The sequence below is a fragment of the Dendropsophus ebraccatus genome, chromosome 1 (assembly GCF_027789765.1).
Source record: "Dendropsophus ebraccatus isolate aDenEbr1 chromosome 1, aDenEbr1.pat, whole genome shotgun sequence".
NCBI lineage: Eukaryota > Metazoa > Chordata > Amphibia > Anura > Hylidae > Dendropsophus > Dendropsophus ebraccatus.
This window is the reverse complement of record NC_091454.1, coordinates 46,899,521-46,921,986: the sequence shown is the minus strand read 5'-3', so window position 1 is coordinate 46,921,986 and position 22,466 is coordinate 46,899,521. Positions and strand designations below refer to the sequence as shown.

The following is a 22,466-nucleotide window of genomic DNA, read 5'->3' as shown; positions in this document are numbered from 1 at the left end:
GATCACCCCTGGTAAATCAATTAAAACGTAACTTTTAATAAACTAATATATACTAAAATATATGAACACCGTGATAAAGTTAAAAACACTCTCCCACAGTCCACTAATACTTATATGTTTATGTCCACCAGCCGGTGGTACTGTATATTATCAATGAATAGCTGCAGACTACTCTATCTAAGAACTGTGGAAGCAGCTGATTAAAACCTAACACACCGCCACCACAACTAGTTTCACCCCTAAACGGGGCGTCCTCAGGTGTAGGGCAAATGTGTGTTATAAGAAAATAAATATAACCTTGAAATGTGCCAAATAACTGCTCGAATTTACATGCGAGTAGCATTTTGAAAATAGACCCATAACAAATGGACAGATGTTCTCATTTTTATCATGAAAAAAACAGTTTGAAGCTCTCCCCCCTGTCTTCATGGCTTGCTTATGGAGAGGGGAGGGGTGGAGAGAGATGAGGCACCAAAACAGGACAACAAAGAGTTAATATACAGTTAATCACCCGGCTATCTCCTCTGACAGACAGCTGACCACTCTGACCTCTGAATACCGCTGTCACCCACCTCCATGCTGTGTAATCCTTTTTTCTGTGCTCTCTGCTGTCAACTAACTCCCTCCTTCCCCCTCCCCTCGCTATAGAACAGACAGGGTTGTGCCTAATGCAACAAGTCACAAGTTCCTGATTTATTGCAGTGGATGGAAAAAAGGAGGGAGGGGGGAGACCTGGGAAAAGGCTTTTTGAATGCAGATAATGGCAGATTTGCCTAATAAACCCAATTACAAAGTTTCTTAAAATCACCTGGACTATTGATTTCTGTACAAAAAAAATATGACAGTGACTGTTTAAGTTACTTTTTCTATTTAAACAGATTTGGATTTAACCCCAAACATTTGGTCAGTTTACAACTTTATCCAACAACTTAAAGGGAATGTGTCATCTAAATTTTATTTTACCAATTATTCAGATACTAAAAAGTTGCTCTTTTAATCTATTCTGTTTCTATTTTCATTCTTTTTTTATTTCACTTTTTTAAAATTGTTGAGGGCTGCCATATTGCCTAGGCTGCTGCTAACAGCATTTAGTGACATGTTTTACAGCAAGACTCAAGGACATAGACAACAATAGACAATCTCTGTCCCGTTGAAATGAATGTAAAACATCATTGAGCGCACTGCGTGACCTTTGAAAAGGTCCTTCCACAGGGAGCTCTTATTGTCTTGTATTGATGCTATCTTTATACTGGTGTCACACGTCGCTGCTATGCTGTACAGATCATTTGACAGAAGTCTTCTCTTATCACTACAGACACAACAGGAAGCTCAGCTTAGTTTTAGCACCAGTGGTGAGAATAAAAACTGCAAGATCTTTGGATTATTTTATAATAGAAAAATAAATGTCACCAAAAATACTTAAATGTTTAACATAAAAACATTATTTACAGAATTATTACAGAAATGGGGAACCTTCCGCCCTCCAGCTCTTGCAAAACTACAATTCCCATCATGCCTAGACATCCAAAGCTTTAGCTGTCCAGGCATGATGGGAATTGTAGTTTTGCAAAAGCTAGGGGGGCCAAAGGTTCCCCATACCTGCCCTCGAACAAGCTATTTTTATACTGGTGTCACAGATCTTAAAGGGGTTATCCAGCGCTACAAAAACATGGCCACTTTTGCACCACTCTTGTCTACAGATTGGGTGGGGTTTGAAACTCAGTTCCATTGAAGTTAATGGAGCTTAACTGCAAACCACACCTGAACTGGAGACAAGAGTGGGGCAAAAGTAGCCATGTTTTTGTAGCTCTGGATAACCCCTTTAAGCAGAATGGTAGAGCGGCAAACTGTTGGCTCCTGCTCACTCACATAGGCTGCAGGCACTTAAGCCCGCAGCCTATGAGCTGTCGGGGGATGATCCCTGCAGACCTGAAGAGGAGAAAGCTGCTCTCTCCTCTTCATTAAGGGAGGCTGGATATATTTTGTTTTGTTTAGTTTTTTTTTTTTAAATACATTGGCCACTATTACTTAAGGGGGCCAAAGGTGTAGTGCTACTGTATGGGAGTAAGATGGACTACTCCTGTATAGTATGATGGACAGACTGAACAAAAAACAAGACACACATCAGAGGCAGAAATAGAAACTAGAGAGAGTAGTAAGGGAACAAGTCAGGGGGTCAAAACTACAAGACAGTGACAGTAGGATTGGGATGATTCCCAGTGGCACTACACAGAGGATGGGATTGCCACGTTAGCAGAGGCACATATGTTTGTTACATCTCCCTATGTAAATGACTTATTCAACAAAATAAATGGTTTTGTTGAATGGAGTGCAAAATTATTAAAAAAAAATTTTAAATTACTAATTACTTCCAGCTCCCTCTGCATTCCTCCCACAGGAGATCAAGACCATGTGACCACTGTCTCACATTCAGTTTGTTTGCTGAGCACAGATTTTGGAAGAAGATGTGACAGGGGGGAGGTGCCCTGCATCAACACCTAATTCCCCTCGGGGGCCAATGTGAACAGAAGAGGATTATACTTTACCCCCCTTGACTTCTGTCTTCAGTGTTGGCTCCAGCAGTGTCTGCTGAGCCAATCAGTGGCTGGCGCGGGATACCACTGCAGTTGCCGACTGGCTGAGCAAACACTGCTGGAGCAGACGCTGAAGACAGAAAACATGCCCTAAGCCAAGGGGGAACACAGTCAAACCCAGACATCCATGGATCTGCTCATCCCTAGCAACAAGTCAAAAGCAAAAAAAATAATTAAAAGTGCAATAAATATAAATAGAAGCTGTATGTGAAATAATGAATGCGACCAACATGTGTGGAATATTGTAATCAACATGTAAATTAAGTATATCAGTTTTAGTGTATTAATATACTTAAGTGTTACAGTACTGCATAAATATTTTATGTGTAAAAAAAACATTTAATATGTGAAAACACTAAATATTGAAAGATACATTATAGTAAATCGGGAGCCTCTCTCTAATTCTTTTTATTAATCCCTTAAAGGAGAAGTCTGTCAAAAATTTTATTAAAGTATTGTATTGCCCCCCAAAAGTTATACAAATCACCAATATACACTTATTACGGGAAATGCTTATAAAGTGCTTTTTTCCCTGCACTTACTACTGCATCAAGGCTTAACTTCCTGGATAAAATGGTGATGTCACGACCCGACTCCCAGAGCTGTGCAGGCTGTGGCTGCTGGAGAGGATGATGGCAGAGGGATGCTCAGTGTCCCTCCAGTGCCCTGTGTCCCTCAGTGTCCCCCTGCCATCATCCTCTCCAGCAGCCACAGCCCGCACAGCTCTGGGAGTCGGGTCGTGACATCACCATTTTATCCAGGAAATCGAGCCCTTATGCAGTATTAAGTGCAGGGAAAAAAGCACTTTATAAGCATTTCCTGTAATAAGTGTATATTGGTGATTTGTATAACTTTTGGGGGGGGGGGGGGTAATACAATACTTTAATAAAAATTTAAAAAAGGAATTTTCTGCTTGTAAGGGAAATCATTATGCCACATAAATGACACATTAAATAACATTAGCGCTTTATGTTGGCAGCATTTGTTAAACTTGTTTTCAATTTTTTAAGACATTAGAAAGCTTAAAAGTTTAGCAGCAATTTTAAAATAAATTTTGCGGAATAAAATTCTGCAGAATCAGTCGCTATACAAATAAAATCATAATTATTATTATTGTAATCCAATATAATTCATAAACAGAAACCCTATTAACAGAGAACTGCACTACAAAATGTATTCCCTGTTTTTGCAGTTTATAGAAATATCACATGACTGTCACTACAGTGCCGCAGAGATTCTAACAGTTTTCCTGTGCTCAGCATGATGTTGATGCATCATGCTGGGCAGGGAAACTCTCCATTACAGGGTTCCCCCCTCTGTAGAATCCGCAAACTTACATGTGTGAATGTGGCCTAAAAGAAAACAAAAAAAACTAAACGTGTAAAACAGTGTCTCCCGAGTACAGACATGCGCCACATAAATAGAGAAATCATGTTTGTCTTGATCATACTTGACCAACACCACATTTTCAATGGAAAAGGCCCTCCTCTGACCCCTTGGCATCGGTTGTAAGTATACCTTAGGGCACACTTACAGATTTAGAATATATGAACTTTCATACCAGCCTCCCTCTCTTCCAGTTCCTTGCTGCCCGAGCACCCTCGACTGTCTGAGGATGACACCTGTCCACAACCCTAGACTGTAGGTTTCAATCACTGATCAGTTTTGCTTCGTGCTGCTGTATGCCCTGTAATTTCTTTCCAGTGTGACACAGTGCTGCCACCTCTGTCCATGACAAAAACTATCCAGCGCAGAAGCAAATCTCTATAGAAAACCTCTCCAGATTTGGATAGTTCCTGTCACAGACATAGGTGACTGCAGAGAGCACCTTTTCGGATTGGAAAGAATACACCACTTCCTGCAGGGCATACAGCAGCAGATAAGTAATGGAAGACTTGCTATTTTAAAACAGAAGTAAATTACAAATCTACGTAAAACTTTCTGACACCAGTTGTTATTTTTTTATGCTGGTAAAAGCTCAAATCCCCTTTCCCCATTTTCCAAGTAAAACAAAGTGTAAACAAACAATCATACAAACATATGACACATGCGTAATTGCCCGAACTATTAAGATATAAAACATTTATGATCACATACAGTGAATGATGTACACAAAAAAAACAACAACTTCCAGAACGCCTAAATTGTGAATTTTTCTGGGAGAGAAAAAAAAATGAAGAAAAGGCAATCAAATAGTCATGAGACACTTTTTGATGGAAAATGAAGAGAGTTATGGATTTTAGCGTGCAAGGAGCAAAAAACGTAAAAGCAAAAATTAAAAACCGCTGTGTCCCCTAAGGGTTAAAGAACACTTCAAGTATTTTCTTTCTTATCAAACCCTGTTACATATATGGACACCAAGCAATAGACAATCTGGCTTCACTTTTCTGCAGTGAATGGACTCAGAACACAGAAAATTCTAATAAACTGCCCTTTGGTATATTATCCAGTCTCATAATCCTATATTACCTTTGACCTTTCCCCTTCCTTTATGTACCCCTTCCTTTTTATTGCTGTTAAAGAAAATCAAAAAAAGAAATATATACACTACCGTTCAAAAGTTTGGGGTCACCCAAAAGTCACACTTCTTCACCACCATACGTTGTGAAATGAATAGAAAATAGAGTCAAGACATTGACAAGGTTAGAAATAATGATTTGTATTTGAAATAACATTGTTTTTACATCAAACTTTGCTTTCGTCAAAGAATCCACCTTTTGCAGCAATTACAGCATTGCACACCTTTGGCATTCTAGCTATTAATCAGTTGAGGTAAGATGGAGAAATTGCACCCCACGCTTCTAGAAGCAGCTCCCACAAGTTGGATTGGTTGGATGGGCACTTCTGGCGTACCATACGGTCAAGCTGCTCCCACAATAGCTCAATGGGGTTCAGATCTGGTGACTACGCTGGCCACTCCATTACCGATAGAATACCAGCTGCCTGCTTCTGCTGTAAATAGTTCTTGCACAATTTGGAGGTGTGTTTAGGGTAGTGATGTCACGATACCAGAATTTTAAATTCGATACCAATACCAACTTTTTTTTTTCAATGCTCGATACCAATTCGATACTTTATAAATTATATATTTTTTTAAAAAACACAAGAGTAGAGATCCCCCCCGACTGTCAGGTCTGTACAAACCATATTACTTTATAAAGTTTCCATTATTTAAAATAAATGTTTTTTAAAAAAATAGCCCTATTCTGATTCTTAACATGGCTATGGGACAATCTGTAGTTTTATTTAGTACCACGTTTTTATGTGGTACTGAATTTGGTGGTTTCTCCGCTTGCACCATTTACCGTGCGTCATCAGGAAGGTGATAATCTTATAATATGCACAATAACACTTCAGCTATCAGGGGGGATGATGGGAACTGTAGTCATGTGATACACTTCAGCTATCAGGGGGATGATGGGAACTGTAGTCATGTGATACACTTCAGCTATCAGGGGGATGATGGGAACTGTAGTCATGTAACACACACTTCAGCTATCAGGGGGGATGATGGGAACTGTAGTCATGTGATACACTTCAGCTATCAGGGGGATGATGGGAACTGTAGTCATGTAACGCACACTTCAGCTATCAGGGGGGATGATGGGAACTGTAGTTATGTAATACACTTCAGCTATCAGGGGGGATGATGGGAACTGTAGTCATGTGATACACTTCAGCTATCAGGGAGATGATGGGAACTGTAGTCATGTAACACACACTTCAGCTATCAGAGGGGATGATGGGAACTGTATTCATGTAACACACACTTCAGCTATCAGGGGGATGATGGGAACTGTAGTCATGAAACACACACTTCAGCTATCAGGGGGATGATGGGAACTGTAGTCATGTAACACACACTTCAGCTATCAGAGCGATGATGGGAACTGTAGTCATGTAACACACACTTCAGCTATCAGGGCGATGGTGGGGGTTGTAGTCATGTAACACACACTTCAGCTATCAGGGATGATGGGGGTTGTTGTCATGTAACACACACTTCAGCTATCAGGGGGATGATGGGAACTGTAGTCATGTAACACACTTCAGCTATCAGGGGGGATGATGGGGGTTGTAATTGCACTATTCCAGCTGGATTCGGGCGGCAGAGTAATGTGCAGGCTACCGCCCCCCTCCCACTTCCCTTCACAGTTGCAGCCAGGCCGACCTTTTGTTCACCCCCCACATTGCTGATGCCGGCCTCGGGGATGTCCTGACGGCCCGGCCTCACAGCTACCTCCTGTCAGATGTCCTCCTTGCCTCCCCCACCTCCAGCCTTCTCCTGCGTTCTCCTCTCCAGGACCGTGCAGCTCTCAGACGCTCTCCTCCCTCTCCTGCCGCCGACCCTGTGCTGCCCCTCTGCCCTTGTCAGACACTTACCGGCCCAGCTGTGTCTCATGCTCGGTGCCTGTGGAGGGGGGGAAGGTCCTCATCTTAGCTTATAGGACCCGCAGTGACACACACGTGTCCCGGGCTGGCGATGTCAGAGGCAGGAGCGGCGACCTAAAATTTGCCGGCGGCAGCTGCATGGTAGGTGGATGATCTGGGCCCGAGTGAGCGCGCAGGGTCCCGGGTCTGTGATCGCAGGGGTGGCACAGAGAGAACATGACAGGCGCTCAGGTAGCCGCCTGTCATGTTCTCGGCACTATATGTTAAACTACACTATTTTGTAGTTTAACATAAAGTATCGATACCAGGAAATCCTGGTATCGAACCATTGTTTTGCCCCGAAAATCGATAGTAGTATCGATTTTTCGGTGCATCGTGCATCCCTAGTTTAGGGTCATTGTCCTGTTGTAGGATGAAATTGGCTCCAATCAAGCGCTGTCCACTGGGTATGGCATGGCGTTGCAAAATTGAGTGATAGCCTTCCTTATTCAGAATCCCTTTTACCCTGTACAAATCTCCCACCTTACCAGCACCAAAGCAACCCCAGACTATCACATTACCTCCACCATGCTTAACAGATGGCGTCAGGCATTCTTCCAGCATCTTTTCATTTGTTCTGCGTCTCACAAACGTTCTTTTTTGTGATCCAAACACATCAAACTTGGATTCATCCGTCCACAACACTTTTTTCCAGTCTTCCTCTGTCCAATGTCTGTGTTCTTTAGCCCATCTTAATCTTTTTCTTTTATTGGGCAGTCTCAGATATGGCTTTTTCTTTGCCACTCTGCCCTGAAGCCCAAAATCCTGCAGCCGCCTCTTCACTGTAGATGTTGACACTGGTGTTTTGCGGGTACTATTTAATGAAGATGCCAGTTGGGGACCTGTGAGGCGTCTGTTTCTCAAACTAGAGACTCTAATGTGCTTATCTTCTTGCTTAGTTGGGCAATGCGGCCTCCCACTTCTTTTTCTACTTTGGTTAGAGCCTGTTTGTGCTGTCCTCTGAAGGGAGTAGTACACACAGTTGTAGGAAATCTTCAATTTCTTAGCAATTTCTCGCATGGAATAGCCTTCATTTCTAAGAACAAGAATAGACTGTCGAGTTTCAGATGAAAGTTTTCTTTTTCTCGCCATTTTGAGCGTTTAATTGACCCCACAAATGTGATGCTCCAGAAACTCAATATGCTCAAAGGAAGGTCAGTTTTGTAGCTTCTGTAACGAGCTAGACTGTTTTCAGATGTGTGCACATGATTGCACAAGGGTTTTCTAATAATCAATTAGCCTTCTGAGCCAATGAGCAAACACATTGTACCATTAGAACACTGGAGTGATAGTTGCTGGAAATGGGCCTCTATACACCTATGTAGATATTGCACCAAAAATCAGACATTTGCAGCTAGAATAGTCATTTACCACATTAGCAATGTATAGAGTGTATTTCTTTAAAGTTAGGACTAGTTTAAAGTTATCTTCCTTGAAAAGTACAGTGCTTTTCCTTCAAAAATAAGGACATTTCAATGTGACCCCAAACTTTTGAACGGTAGTGTACATATATATAATTTTTTGAAAATTATTCTCATTACTTTATTCTAAAGCAAACTCCCTCTTCCAGACAACCTCATAGCTGATGTATCTGGTTACATGCTATGATAATTGGAAGATAAACATACATTTATACTTCTAGACTGTAATGCAGAAATCTGTACAAACTGTGCACCTATCACTGTACCAGCAGTCTAAAGGTTCTACCGATTGTCAAAACCAAAATAGTAGTCTTTCCAACCCAAGTTATCAGGTCAAATATATAAGCCTGCTTACACTTGTGATAAACTTGTTATACAAAATGAAGATGTACCAATTTTATTTTTGTGTATCAAATAAAAATTGGTAAAAATAAACTTAAAATTTACATATGCATTAATTCTTTTGCTATGAAGCCCCTAAAAAATTTCCTTCAGAACTCTTAGTAAAAATTAGTAAAATGAAATCCACCTGTGTATAATCTAAGAGCCCTATTACGATCATCATGCAAAACATTGTTTTTCCATTTGAATTTAAATGATAATCGTTTCATGTGAATGCAAACAACAATGAAAAAATTCATTGTTAATCGTTAACTAATCGGTGTATGTACACATCGTTCCTTCTTTTGCTGGAATCAGGAGTAAACGACTATGATTCTGTGCATTATGATGAAAAATTACAGTTTGTTCCCAAAAGCTTTTGTCTGTCAGTACATACACACCTTTTCTGAAAGGCCCTCGAGGCTGCAGTGCCATGAAAGGGATTATCCAGTGCTAGAAAAACATGGACACTTTTGCACCACTCTTGTCTCCAAATTGGGTGGGGTTTGAAACTCAAATCCATTGAAGTAAATTGAGCCTAAATGCAAACCACACCTGAACTGGAGACAAGAGTGGGGCAAAAGTGGCCATGTTTTTATAGTGCTGGATAACCCCTTTAAGCAAGAGGCACCACTAACCAAACATAAGACCAACAAGATCTCCAAACAATTCAGGGTTAAGTCGTTGAGAATTACAGGGTTAGGGTTGGGTTATAAATAAAATATATAATATATCCAAATCCCTGATTGTAGTATACCAGAGCACAATTCCTATGGCTGGTCTGAGGATGACACCTGTCCACAAGCAGTTTATTCTATGAGGTAACATGTTCCTATGTAAACTGTTATATGTATTTCTCTGTACCAGTGTAACTGGCAGGCAGAGAAGGGTTACATGCTTTACACTGCACACCACACCAAACAGTGACACTTACTGCCCTTAGTGGGAACTGCTTAGGTAGTGTTGTAAACCTAGAAGTTGCTAGAAAGTGGGCGGAGTATGTAATAGGCTCCCCATAAAAAGGATGAATAGCTGTTGAGGGAACAACATCACCTCAGAAGATAAGATCACCACAGAGCAAAGCTGCTGAGGGGAACAAGGAAAGTGAGCAGCCAGGATCTGAGGCAGATCATCTCTCCACACGCCACCAGGCTCTCCACAGGTACAGTAACCCAGTCAAGGCCACCTGTATCAACAGCTGTATGCCACAGGACTGTAAAACAACTGCAAGTCCATCTGTAAAGGAGTTATTGTTACACTGCCTCCCTCCTTGTCTCCCTGTTGTCCTGGTCTACCTGCACCACACCATCAAGGGCCATACTACCAGAAAGCAGTATTCGGGGTTGGCCCAGGGGGAACTACAGATCCACACCACAGACCACCTTACACACAGGTGCAGCCCCCCTACAGGAAGCTCTGCAGTAGCCCACAGAAGAGAGGGAGCATACAGGGAAGCGCCAGAGAGTAACCTGTACCTGTGGAAGCCCTCAAGCCCACCTGTGACCGTGACAAGTCAATCAGTAAGGCTGTGGTGCACCACAAGACCCAGTCATCCTGCAGGTACACCGTTCTCTCGCTCTGCAGCCCTCAGTGCATCCCCTCACTCAGAAGCTCAGCGCTACGTACAGGAGAGGCATAACCACCTTCAAGCCAAAAACCACTACCACCATCATCCTCTCCTCATTCCCCTCACTCTCTTCCATACACGCCCCCGGATTGCGGCCTGAGCATTTCACGATGATCCCCCGGAGTGCCATCAAATCCAATAAAATGTAAAGAACATGATAACTCAACAAACATGTCAAAGGAGCCATCCACCAAAACTCTCAGACTGGGCAAAAATGGCAATAATCGGAGGCAGCACAGAAACCTAAAAGGTAACCCTGAACAAGCTGTAGAGCTCTAGAGGTCGCTCTATACAGCTGGGCTTAAAGGGGTTATCCAGTGCTACAAAAACATGGCCACTTTTGCCCCACTCTTGTCTCCAGTTCAGGTGTGGTTTACAATTAAGCTCCATTTACTTCAATGGAACGGAGTTTCAAACGCCACTCAATCTGGAGACAAGAGTGGTGCAAAAGTGGCCATGTTTTTGTAGCACTGGATAACCCCTTTAATTAAAAAAGGACCAGAATTTTTTTTTTACTAACAGCCAAAAAGAAGGTGGCTACTTTTGAGTATGCCAAAAGGCACGTGGAAAAAATCCAAATGTATGGTGGAAGATGCTCTGGTCAGATGAGACCAAATGTAAACATTGACACCAAGGAAAACACTGTGCCTGGTGCAAAAACACCACATCTAATCATCCCAAGATCCCATCCCCACAGTGAAACATAGTGGGGGCAGCATCACAATCTGGGGATTTTTTACTGCAGCTGGAACTGGAAAATTGGTCCGAGCGGATTGGAAGATGGATGATGCTAAATGCAGGTATATTCTTGTACAATACCTGTATTGGTCTTTCAGTGATTTTAGCATGGGACCCTCTAACAAGACAACAACCCAAACCATACTTTTAATGCAAGGGGTTGTGCACCGAAGTTTTTTTTTCTTTTAAATCAACTGCTGTCAGATAGTTATATAGAGTTGTAATTTATTTCTATTTAAAAATCTTAAGTAGTCCCATAATTATAAGCGACTATATGTCCGTCAGGAAGTGTTTTATTTACATTCAGAAACAATGCTCTCTGCCGACACCTCCGTCCATGACAATAACTGTCCTGAGCAGTAGCAAATTGCCATAGAAAACCTCTCCAGCTCAGGACAGTTCCTGTCTCGGCCAGATTGTGTCTGAATGTAAATAAAACAACACTTCCTGCAGGACATATAGTAGCTTATAAGTATGGGAAGACTTGAGATTTTTTAATAACTTTCTGACACCAGTTGATCTGAAAGAAAAAAATTTTCACTGGACAACCCCTTAAATGCCTCGCCCCCGTTCCGCAAGCCAGCACGCTCCTTCTAATGATAATCAATGCAGTGGGCGGGGTAGTGCTCAGGACCAAGGATTACACTGCTAACTGCACCCTGCAATAGTGCAATAGTGGGGTAATCAGCAGGTTATATTTGTCTAACCTGCTGATAGTCCCTATACACACACACACATATATATATATACACTCACCGGCCACTTTATTAGGTACACCATGCTAGTAACGGGTTGGACCCCCTTTTGCCTTCAGAACTGCCTCAATTCTTCATGGCATAGATTCAACAAGGTGCAGTAAGCATTCCTCAGAGATTTTGGTCCATATTGACATGATGGCATCACACAGTTGCCGCAGATTTGTCGGCTGCACATCCATGATGCGAATCTCCCGTTCCACCACATCCCAAATATGCTCTATTGGATTGAGATATGGTGACTGTGGAGGCCATTTGAGTACAGTGAACTCATTGTCATGTTCAAGAAAACAGTCTGAGATGATTCTAGCTTTATGACATGGCGCATTATTCTGCTGAAAGTAGCCATCAGATGTTGGGTACATTGTGGTCATAAAGGGATGGACATGGTCAGCAACAATACCCAGGTAGGCTGTGGCGTTGCAACGATGCTCAATTGGTACCAAGGGGCCCAAAGAGTGCCAAGAAAATATTCCCCACACCATGACACCACAACCACCAGCCTGAACCCTTGATACAAGGCAGGATGGATCCATGCTTTCATGTTGTTGATGCCAAATTCTGACCCTACCATCCGAATGTCGCAGCAGAAATCGAGACTCATCAGACCAGGCAACGTTTTTCCAATCTTCTACTGTCCAATTTCGATGAGCTTGTGCAAATTGTAGCCTCAGTTTCCTGTTCTTAGCTGAAAGGAGTGGCACCCGGTGTGGTCTTCTGCTGCTGTAGCCCATCTGCCTCAAAGTTGGACGTACTGTGCGTTCAGAGATGCTCTTCCAACTTAGTTGTAACGGTTGGCTATTTGAGTCACTGTTGCCTTTCTATCAGCTCGAACCAGTCTGCACCTTCTCCTCTGACCTCCGGCATCAACAAGGCATTTCCGCCCACAGAACTGCCGCTCACTGAATGTTTTTTCTTTTTCGGACCATTCTCTGTAAACCCTAGAGATGGTTGTGCGTGAAAATCCCAGTAGATCAGCAGTTTCTGAAATACTCAGACCAGCCCTTCTGGCACCAACAACCATGCCACGTTCAAAGGCACTCAAATCACCTTTCTTCCCCATACTGATGCTCGGTTTGAACTGCAGGAGATTGTCTTGACCATGTCTACATGCCTAAATGCCATGTGATTGGCTGATTAGAAATTAAGTGGTAATGTGCAGTTGGACAGGTGTACCTATTAAAGTGGCCGGTAAGTGTACATATACTAAAAAATGTACCCGTCGAAAATCTGGTGTCTTTTCGAGGGGGGGTATGGCGGTATTTGTCAGGTCTGGTATAACGGTGCTATCCAGTCACAGTATGGCGGTATTGGTCAGGTCTGGTATAGCAGTGTTATCCAGTCACAGTGTGGCGGTATTGGTCAGGTCTGGTATGGCAGTGTTATCCAGTAACAGTATGGTGGTATTGGTCAGGTCTGTTATAGCGGTGTTATCCAGTCATAGTATGCTGGTATTGGTAAGGTCTGGTATGGCAGTGTTATTCAGTCACAGTATGGCGATATTGGTCAGGTCTGGTGTGGCTGTGTCATCCAGTCACAGTATGGCGGTGTTATCCAGTCACAGTTTGGCGGTATTGGTCAGGTCTGGTATGACAGTGTTATCCAGTCACAGTATGGCGGTATTGGTCAGGTCTGGTATGACAGTGTTATCCAGTCACAGTATGGCGGTATTGGTCAGGTCTGGTGTGGCAGTGTTATCCTGTTACAGTATGGCGGTATTGGTCAGGTCTGGTATAGCTGTGTTATCCAGTCACAGTATGGAGGTATTGGTCAGGTCTGGTATGGCGGTGTTATCCAGTCACAGTATGGTGGTATTGGTCAGGTCTGGTATGGTGGTGTTATCCAGTCACAGTATGGTGGTATCAGTCAGGTCTGGTATGGCGGTGTTATCCAGTCACAGTATGACGGTATTGGTCAGGTCTGGTAGTGTCATTCAGTCACAGTATGGTGGTATTGGTCAGGTCTGGTGTGGTGGTGTTAAATGTGACCTCTGGAGCTATTATCTACCTATCCTGATGCTAATTGGTGAGTGAGGATGGGGCGTTCTCAGGTTTAGTGCTTAGGGCAGCAGCAGCTGGTAATACAGCCCTGTATACATGTACTGTATAGTTGGAGTACGGGGTCCTGTATACCTGTAGTGCCCTGTATACATGTGCTGTATAGATAGAGTAGGGGTTCCTGTATACATCTACTGTATAGATGGAGTAGGGGGTCCCATATACATGTACTGTATAGATGGAGTAGAGGGTCCTGTATACATGTACTGTATAGATGGAGTAGGGGGTCTACCAGTTGTTTCTGTGGCTGTTGTGAGGCAGCTTCCCTAGCAACCACAGCTCCCTGTGAGAACGAAAGTAGTAATCCTATTGGTTGCTAAGGCTCCCAACTGCTGTTTCTGCTGAAGAGCTGTAGCTAATTATATCACCTGTGTGTGCAGTGTGGAGATTTTCCCATTCATTTCTATGGGGCGGTCTTCCGAATCCCTCCCCTCCTATACATCTGGCGGAGACGGGACCTTCGCTCTAACCTTCCCGGGCACTGCCAATTTTAGGGTCAAACGGTTCAGGCATTTGGAAGTCTATACGAGACAGACAGACTTTCATTTTTATGCTATAGATATATATATATATATATATATATATATATATATATATATATATATACACACACACACACCCATACAGGGACTTTTTTGTTTTTTTTAAGTGATTCAGTATTATGGTGCTTCCTACCACACAAACCAAGTATATTATATATGCATTCAACTGCCAAAGGCTGCATTCCCACGCTCCGCGATCCTGACGGATCACGGACGTGGAATGCATGTACCGGATTCCCCCCGCGCCCGGACAGCATCTGTAATTAGATGCTGGGAGCGGGGGAGACTGTATTCATAAGCGCCACGCTGTAATGAATCAGCCGCGCGGTGCTGTTACTACAGCGCGGCGCTTATGAATACAGTCTCCCCCGCTGCCAGCATCTAATTACAGATGCTGTCCGGACGCAGGGGACTCTGGTACATGCATTCCACGTCAGTGATCCGTCAGGATCACGGAACGTGGGAATGCAGCCTAACTTAAACTGTTTTTTTTTTTTTTTTTTTTTTTTTTTTTAAATAAAGGGAAGAAAACTGTTCTGAGGCTGGCTTCACACTGCCTTAAAATCTGGGAAAATACCAATAAAAACACCATGGCTTCTTTTTTTTTTTTTGCCAAGATGTCAGCAGCCAGGTGTTAGCTGGAACTCAATAGAAGTTTACACATGGCTTTTTTTAGGGTGACGTTTTTCTCTCCTTTTTGTCGTTTTTAAGGCTCTGGTGATGGTGTGCTTTTTTGGCAAACTGTGGTGTTTTTCTCCAGTAGACTTCGACGGGAATGTTCTGGTCATCTTAAAAACACCATTGATGTATATGTTTTTTTTGTCATCCGTATGTCCTAGGTCACTTGATGGCTGAGGAAAGGGAAATTCAGCCATCTTTGCTGATAAAAAGAATAAAGGCACACAGTCATATTTGCCTCTGAGGAATCCATGCTGGGAAGATGTTCTGCTGCTGTTAGTTCAACATGTCCTAGACTTGCTATTGATGTTCCTAGGTTCATTCGGTATGTAAGTATGCCTTATTTGAACTTTATTCATAAGTTTACTCCTGTTTTACTATGATTTTGGCAAGTTTAGAATTGACATGTTTATTCCTCGGAGAGAGGAGGCGCACAAGCCTCCCATAGACTACCAGTATGACACGGAGGGAAATCTCCACCGCGGAATTCCGCCAGTTCCTCCGTGTGAACAGAGCTTAAGCAGGCATATTATCCCCCAAATATCTGATGTACTTCAGGGCCAAAAGTAAACTGTTAATGTTAGTTTCAGTCTTGATAATTAAAACCACATATGTTACAGGAGGCACATCCTGTGATCTGGGATGTCCCACAAGGACAGTTTGGCACAAGAGAAGGCCTGGACAGAAGTGTTGCGCCAAGCGCATATCCCAACTATTATTGTAAAAAAAAAAAAGTAGGCGGCACACTAGGTACTGTTTCTTTATTGGCAGACTCATCATATGGCACAAGTCAAACAGATTTATTTACCAATATATACATATACAGTGGTGCCTTGGATTAAGAGCATAATTTGTTCCGGGGCTGTGCTTCCAAATCCACTCTTAAACCAAAGCAACATTGCCAGTAAGAAATCATTGAAATGCAGACAATTAGTTCCACACCCCAAAAATATTTTTTTATTCTGAATAACAGGTAAAACAAATGAAACAAACATTTATTCACAGCTGAATCTGTGATATTATAAGTTACTGTACAGTATTGCAATCAGTCTGTGGTGTATAATGTATAGTAAGAGCATAAACCTGAACAACCGCAGTTTGTAGATACAGGATGGAGCTGCAGATCCTCATAATGCAGTAATGTAGTACAACAGGCTAGAATACAGAAGCAGGGCTGCTGTCAGAGGTCTGTGTGGTCACATGACAGCAATGGGGAAGGGGGGTGTTTAGCATGGACCAATCAGGACTGACAGACTGCAGGAAGGAATGAGCCAAGTATATGTGGGCACAGTATAGCAGCACTCTGTCCGGGGATAGAGGGGTTACAGCTATGGAGAGATTACCTCCACGGTCCTGTCCCCTGATGTAAGCCCCAGCCTGAAGTGGCTCTGCTATGATTTGGAAGGTGAGGGAGACTTCCTGGGTCAGAGTACAATGCTGTAGACCCCGCTATGCAGGCCATGCCCCTCCCCCACTCGCGCTCAAACCCAGTACAGGAAGCTCTTAAACCAAGTCATAATTTTGAAATACTGTGAGCTCTTCAACCAAAATGCTCTTAAACCAAGTTACTCTTAAACCAAGGTACCACTGTATCTATATGATCAATACATGACACTACAGTCAGTTCCAAAAGTGTCCTTTTGTCTTGAGGAGGCTGTGACAAAAAGGGTGGTCTTCCATCTGGGATAGATTCCGCATGGAACATGGGCATGAACAAGAAGTGCCTCAGCTGCATCCTCCAAAAAGAGCAGGTACAAATACTGTGCTAAGCTTCTGTTTTTGGCCCTGTCAAGATAACGAAGAATGTTTGTTTTTTGTTTTTTTACACATTTATAAATATATATATATATATATATATATATATATATATATATATATATATAATTATACACATTTTTGTCAATAGCCAAAATGTACTTCTTAAAATGTCTTCTGTTTTCTTAAACGTGGTCATTGATGCTTGAAGTGTTAAGAGTCTTGGTGGGAGAGTGGGGCTTCATTAGGGACAAGCAACACCTCCTTTCGACCAAGATGAGGCTACACAGCAGTCCCCAACTGAGGAGCTCAAGTTTAGCCCTTTTGAGTCTCCACCAGGCACACAGTTACCACACCAGCCTTCAGTGACCACACCAGCCTTCAGTGCCCAATGCATCAAGCGCCAATTCGGGACCTATTCCATGGCCAAATACATCTCATGGTGGTATGGTGGTAGGCGATCTCCGATTACTTTGCTCCTGAAACCTATTCGCAACCTGTAGCCAGATGTTAACAGTAGGAACAGGCATCCAGGTTGGACACAATGTTTCCCAAATGACGCCACGTGTTTCACAATTGTCAAGATGGTTAAGATCCCTATTAAGAATTGAAAATTCAGGGAGGAAAAGGACTCTCCAGTTGCAAGGAATCTAAAAAAGGAGAATTTTTTTTTTTTAAATATAATACATGCCAGATAATCCTAGATACATTCACACACAATTGCACATCATTTACCTCTCTTTTGGGTGTATTTTGAAAGGTCAGAGAAGATTTCAAGACATGCAATAAGTTATCAAAACAGCAATGGACATCCATATGAACTCACAATTTTACAGGAAACCTACATGGACAAAAAGATGACAGATAAGGGTAAGGTAAAACAAATAACACACATTCACCACAAATCAGGTCATACACTGTAGGCCAGAGGTGCTAAACACATGGCACATGGCCCTGCAGCTGAGGCCAACATTAAAAGTGATTTCTGAGTACACATCCTAAGCTGGCTGGACTTGCTGGATGGGACTTTACCATGAACAGCTAGATGTCCATGTGTCATTATTCACACAAAGGCAAAAACGCTAGAAAAAAAATACACCCCGTTTGCCGCAGTGATTTTTTTCACTGCGGATGAAGTGCCCCATGTGTTATGGAAACATAACAGCAGGTTACAGTCTTCTATTACAGCTGGAGAACTTCTATGCCTGTGATTGTGCCACTAGCATTCCCAAGCTTCATTCAGCATGATATCAAAAGTACTGTAGGCAGGGACAGTGTGCCGGGTTTACAGACCTGATAGTGCTAACATGTACTGAAGGATTATTGTAGTAAGGAAAACCACTTTAGGATACCATGTACAGTATGTTTGTACAGTAAACTACTCACCAATAACCCGCCTGCTTTTACTTGTAACCCTACCATAGCCACACTATGTACCTACAGTAACTACCTAGTGTAGCTCTTATCCCATAGGGTGGGTGGCCCAGCACCTAAAAATGCAAACATATATAGTATATATTGTAGGTACATGTGCTTGCGTATTGTGAAGTGGAGTGTACATCTCTATAAACATCCATGTATATGCAAGGAAACAAAAGTAGGAGGCACCTCAATGTAGATAACTAACTTCTTGCTTCAAGTCTGGCTACCCAGAAGCTGTGCACACACAGTGCTGTTGCTGTTCAGCGGCACTACTTTTTAAATGAATAAATTAACTATTACTTACACGTAAACACACCTTATGCATCAGGGCTCCTTCACCCAGAATTCATCCTCAGTTCTGCTTCAGGCCTCAAATGGCCAGGGTCATTACGTCTTTTCCCGAACAGGACTATAGCTGATGGTGTGGGGTGGGCTGTGGTGGTGGGGGAGGGGTTGAGACAGGACTCTGCCACTGCACCACCCACAATCAAAGAGCTCTGCTGTTCCCCTCCCTCTTGATTGACCTCTTTAAAAAGCCATTAAGCAATGTTTCTCATTTATGTCAATGGGACAGGTCCTTTCCATGGCCATCTATGTTCATGGGACTTGTAAAGCACATCACCAAATACTGTTTAAAAAAAAAACAAAAAAAAAAAAAAACACACCCCTCAACACACGGTCACCCTCATAGGTGTACAAAAATATCATGAAGTGAAGAGTGAATGGTAGATAGGGACTGGTAAAAAAAAAAAAAAAAAATCTTGCAGTCGATCTTCACAGCAAACCATAATAATAACTATTATTAATAGTAATTGCTCTAATCTTTTGAAGCTTGGTAACATTTTCTTGCAAGGAGTTCTGTAGTTTTGGTAATGCTGACCCAGTGGGGAAGAAAAGAATCATTCTACTTTGAACTCTTGTTGGATAGATTATATTATCCATTTGTTTAACGTTATTCTGGTGAAATATTGCTAGCCAGTCGCCCACAAAAGGTAGTCACTGCTTATCTGAAGGTGGCTTGTTGGAGCTGAGGAGGACATTACACCCTTTGGCGTAACTCCAACATGCAAATTTACCTTACCCTCTCACTTCCTGGTTTGGCTTTCAAAAGAGACAAAGTAACCCCTCTTTTTCTGGACCTTCGGTACCAAAAGAGTTGTCAAAGGCTTTTTTTTTTTCATCATTTGATCAAGCGTTAGTCCAGGGATTCACCTACTGAAAGGGAATGGAACACAGCAGCCTTTATGATTCTCTGGATATTGTTGTGAACTGTATTATTGCCAGGCCAGAAAACATCTCATCCTGAACCGTCCTGGCTTCTTCTACTTCCTGGATGTCTATGGTTGCGCTTACAGCTGGTAGAAGTTCATTGATGAATGCTGCAGAGAAACAGTATTTTCCCATTTTCCTCTTCACTTGAGTGGGAAGAAGCTTCTAAACCCTCTAGGCCGCAGCTCTCTTACCATTCACAGGAAGAGGAGCAGAAAGAGACAGTTGGGTACTTCCCCCTCCAGCTCTGCAATTAGCACAGTAAGAGGAGACAAGCGGTAAAGGACGGACGAGGGGGTCGAAATGAAACCCTGCTGACCAACAACAGAAGTAGTCTTCTAATCTGCAGACTGCACAAAGAAAATAATTCCTCAATGCAGTTCCTCCCTGACCCCCCCCCCCCTCCCTCCCAGGTTAAAGTAAAACACTTATCATGGGAAGGGGCTTTTTTACCTCTGACCTGTTTCTGGTCCTTGGCATCAACCTTCAAGTGGTGCTGTCATGGAGGATGACTGGGGAAAGTTTAACGTAAAATTGATTTCTGCAGTTACCAGTAGAAAGGATAAGTCGGCAGCCGACATACCATGGGCAAAAGAATTGTAATGAACCCTCTTTAAAGGTCAAGTTTACACACACAGTAAAATATGGCCATAATTCACAGGTAAAAACACAGCCGTATTTTTAATATGCACTCTACTGAAGTCAATGAAAAATTGGACGGCAGTGTATGCACAGTATAGGTTAACAGCATAATTGATTACGTCACAGATTGCATATTTAATAGCGATGAAGTTTACAAAGTAAATTCTTCTTTATAACAGTGCACTTTTCAGACTATGTATTCAACAGAACATAAAAAAACTAACGCCTGGGTGAGCCCGGACTCATCTGTGCACTGTAAGAAGTTCTATAACAAAAATGATTAGTACTAGAGTTTAGTTCTGTATTTCTCCTGATGGACAAACAGGAAATTAATGATTCGTGTAACCCCTAACCCCAGTACAATATTAGCACACCCTTTACAGAATATCACTAGCACACAGCAAATCCGCATTGATCACCATGGAAACTGTTTCAGGGAAGCTAGCCAAATAATAAATTAATTGATAGAAAGCACACGTCTCAAGATATCGCTATCCATCCCTTCGATGAGCCGAAAAAGGTCAAATAACAATAAAAGCAAAATAAATGAGCTTTCCTCTTGAAGGAAGCCCTGAATTAAACATGATGTTAAAATATAGCAGTAACCAAACAACATCACTGGCACTCAGATTAAAGTTTACCGTTTGTTTTATTTAGATAGAGAAAACAGAGATATATATATTATATATTTAGATAGAGATGGATATATATATATATATATATATATATATATATATATATATATATATATATATATATATATATATATATATATATGTAAACTTTATTCTGAGTGCCAGTGATGTGTATTTTTTTGACAGTAGCAAAGAATTTTAGAAGTGTGTGTGTGTGTGTGTGTGTGTAATTATATATATATATATATATAAATTACACACACACACACACATACACTTCTAAAATTCTTTGCTACTGTCAAAAAAATAATTATACATCATTTTTTTTTTTTTTTAGAGGGTCAGGGTTTTCAAGTTACATCTTTATCTTACCAAGTACTCATTTCCCTGCTTCTGTGTCTGTCACATGTCAAAAGCCCATCATTGCACAATAGTAGTATAGTGGTATTTGCAATATATATTAAAAAGGGGTGAATAGAAAGCCATTGCCTTCTGGTTATCCAGCATGCAGAGGTAGTGCAGAGTGTGTTTTCCTACTGCAAGTGTGTAAATATTAAAAAGGGGTACACCGGAGAGATTTTTTCTTTTTTTTTTTAACTGGTGTCAGAAAGCTATACAGATTTGTAAGTTACTTCTATTTAAAGCATATCCTAAATTACGTTTACTCAATTGGCATGCATTCACTCCTGCCACCAGAAATTTGGATAACTATAGATATGACTACGCCACCTCTGTTCTGTACTGAACAGACCCAGCTTGGTCATATCCATAGTTAACTGAAGCAGCAGGAGAAACTGCACGTTGATTGGGTGAGTAAACCTAATAAAAAGGTACCTTTTAACACAAGCCTTCCTGTACTTAGTTGCTGTATGCCCTGCAGGAAGTGGTATATTTATTCCAGTCTGACATGGGGCTCATTGCTGCCACCTGCCTGTGCTTTGTCGATTGCAGAAGGGGTTTTCCTTGGGTGATTTGATACTGCTCTGGACATTTCCTGACACAGACAGGAGTGGCAGCAGAGAATACCATGTCCGACTGGAAAGAAAACTCTGCTTCCGGCAGTACATACAGCAGCTGATAAATACAGGAAGGCTTAAGTTTTTCTATTTTTTATTTTTTTTTTTTTAATAGAAGTAATTTTCAAATCTGAATAACTTTCCTGACGCCAGTTTTTCTTCTCTGGAGTACCACTTTAACATGTGATCTAATTGTTTTAGATAGTCAGACCAGTGCCTAATACGATTGTTGCTAGTTTAACAAGCTTATTATGCAAAGGGATTCATGATGGGTAGAGATGGATGGGAAACAGTCAGTCCTCTTGCTGTTGCAAAACTACAATTCCCATCATGCCTAGATAGGCGAAGGAAAAATAAACAAAACAATCCTCTGGCTGTCCAGGCATGATGGGGATTGTTTTTTTGCAACAGCTGGAGGGCCGACGTTTGCCCATCCATGGTTTATCTGGTGCAATTACACACTTCATGTGTTTAGTGTCTTTTTTTCATCCAGCACAATACTA

At 41.9% G+C, this 22,466-nt stretch overlaps 1 protein-coding gene across 2 annotated transcripts in view; it reads right to left on the bottom strand.

Moving 5' to 3' along the window:
- The window catches only part of LOC138792682 (A disintegrin and metalloproteinase with thrombospondin motifs 2-like), a 219,319-nt gene that overhangs the window by 154,955 nt on the left and 41,898 nt on the right, over positions 1-22,466 (bottom strand). The window lies entirely within an intron of this gene.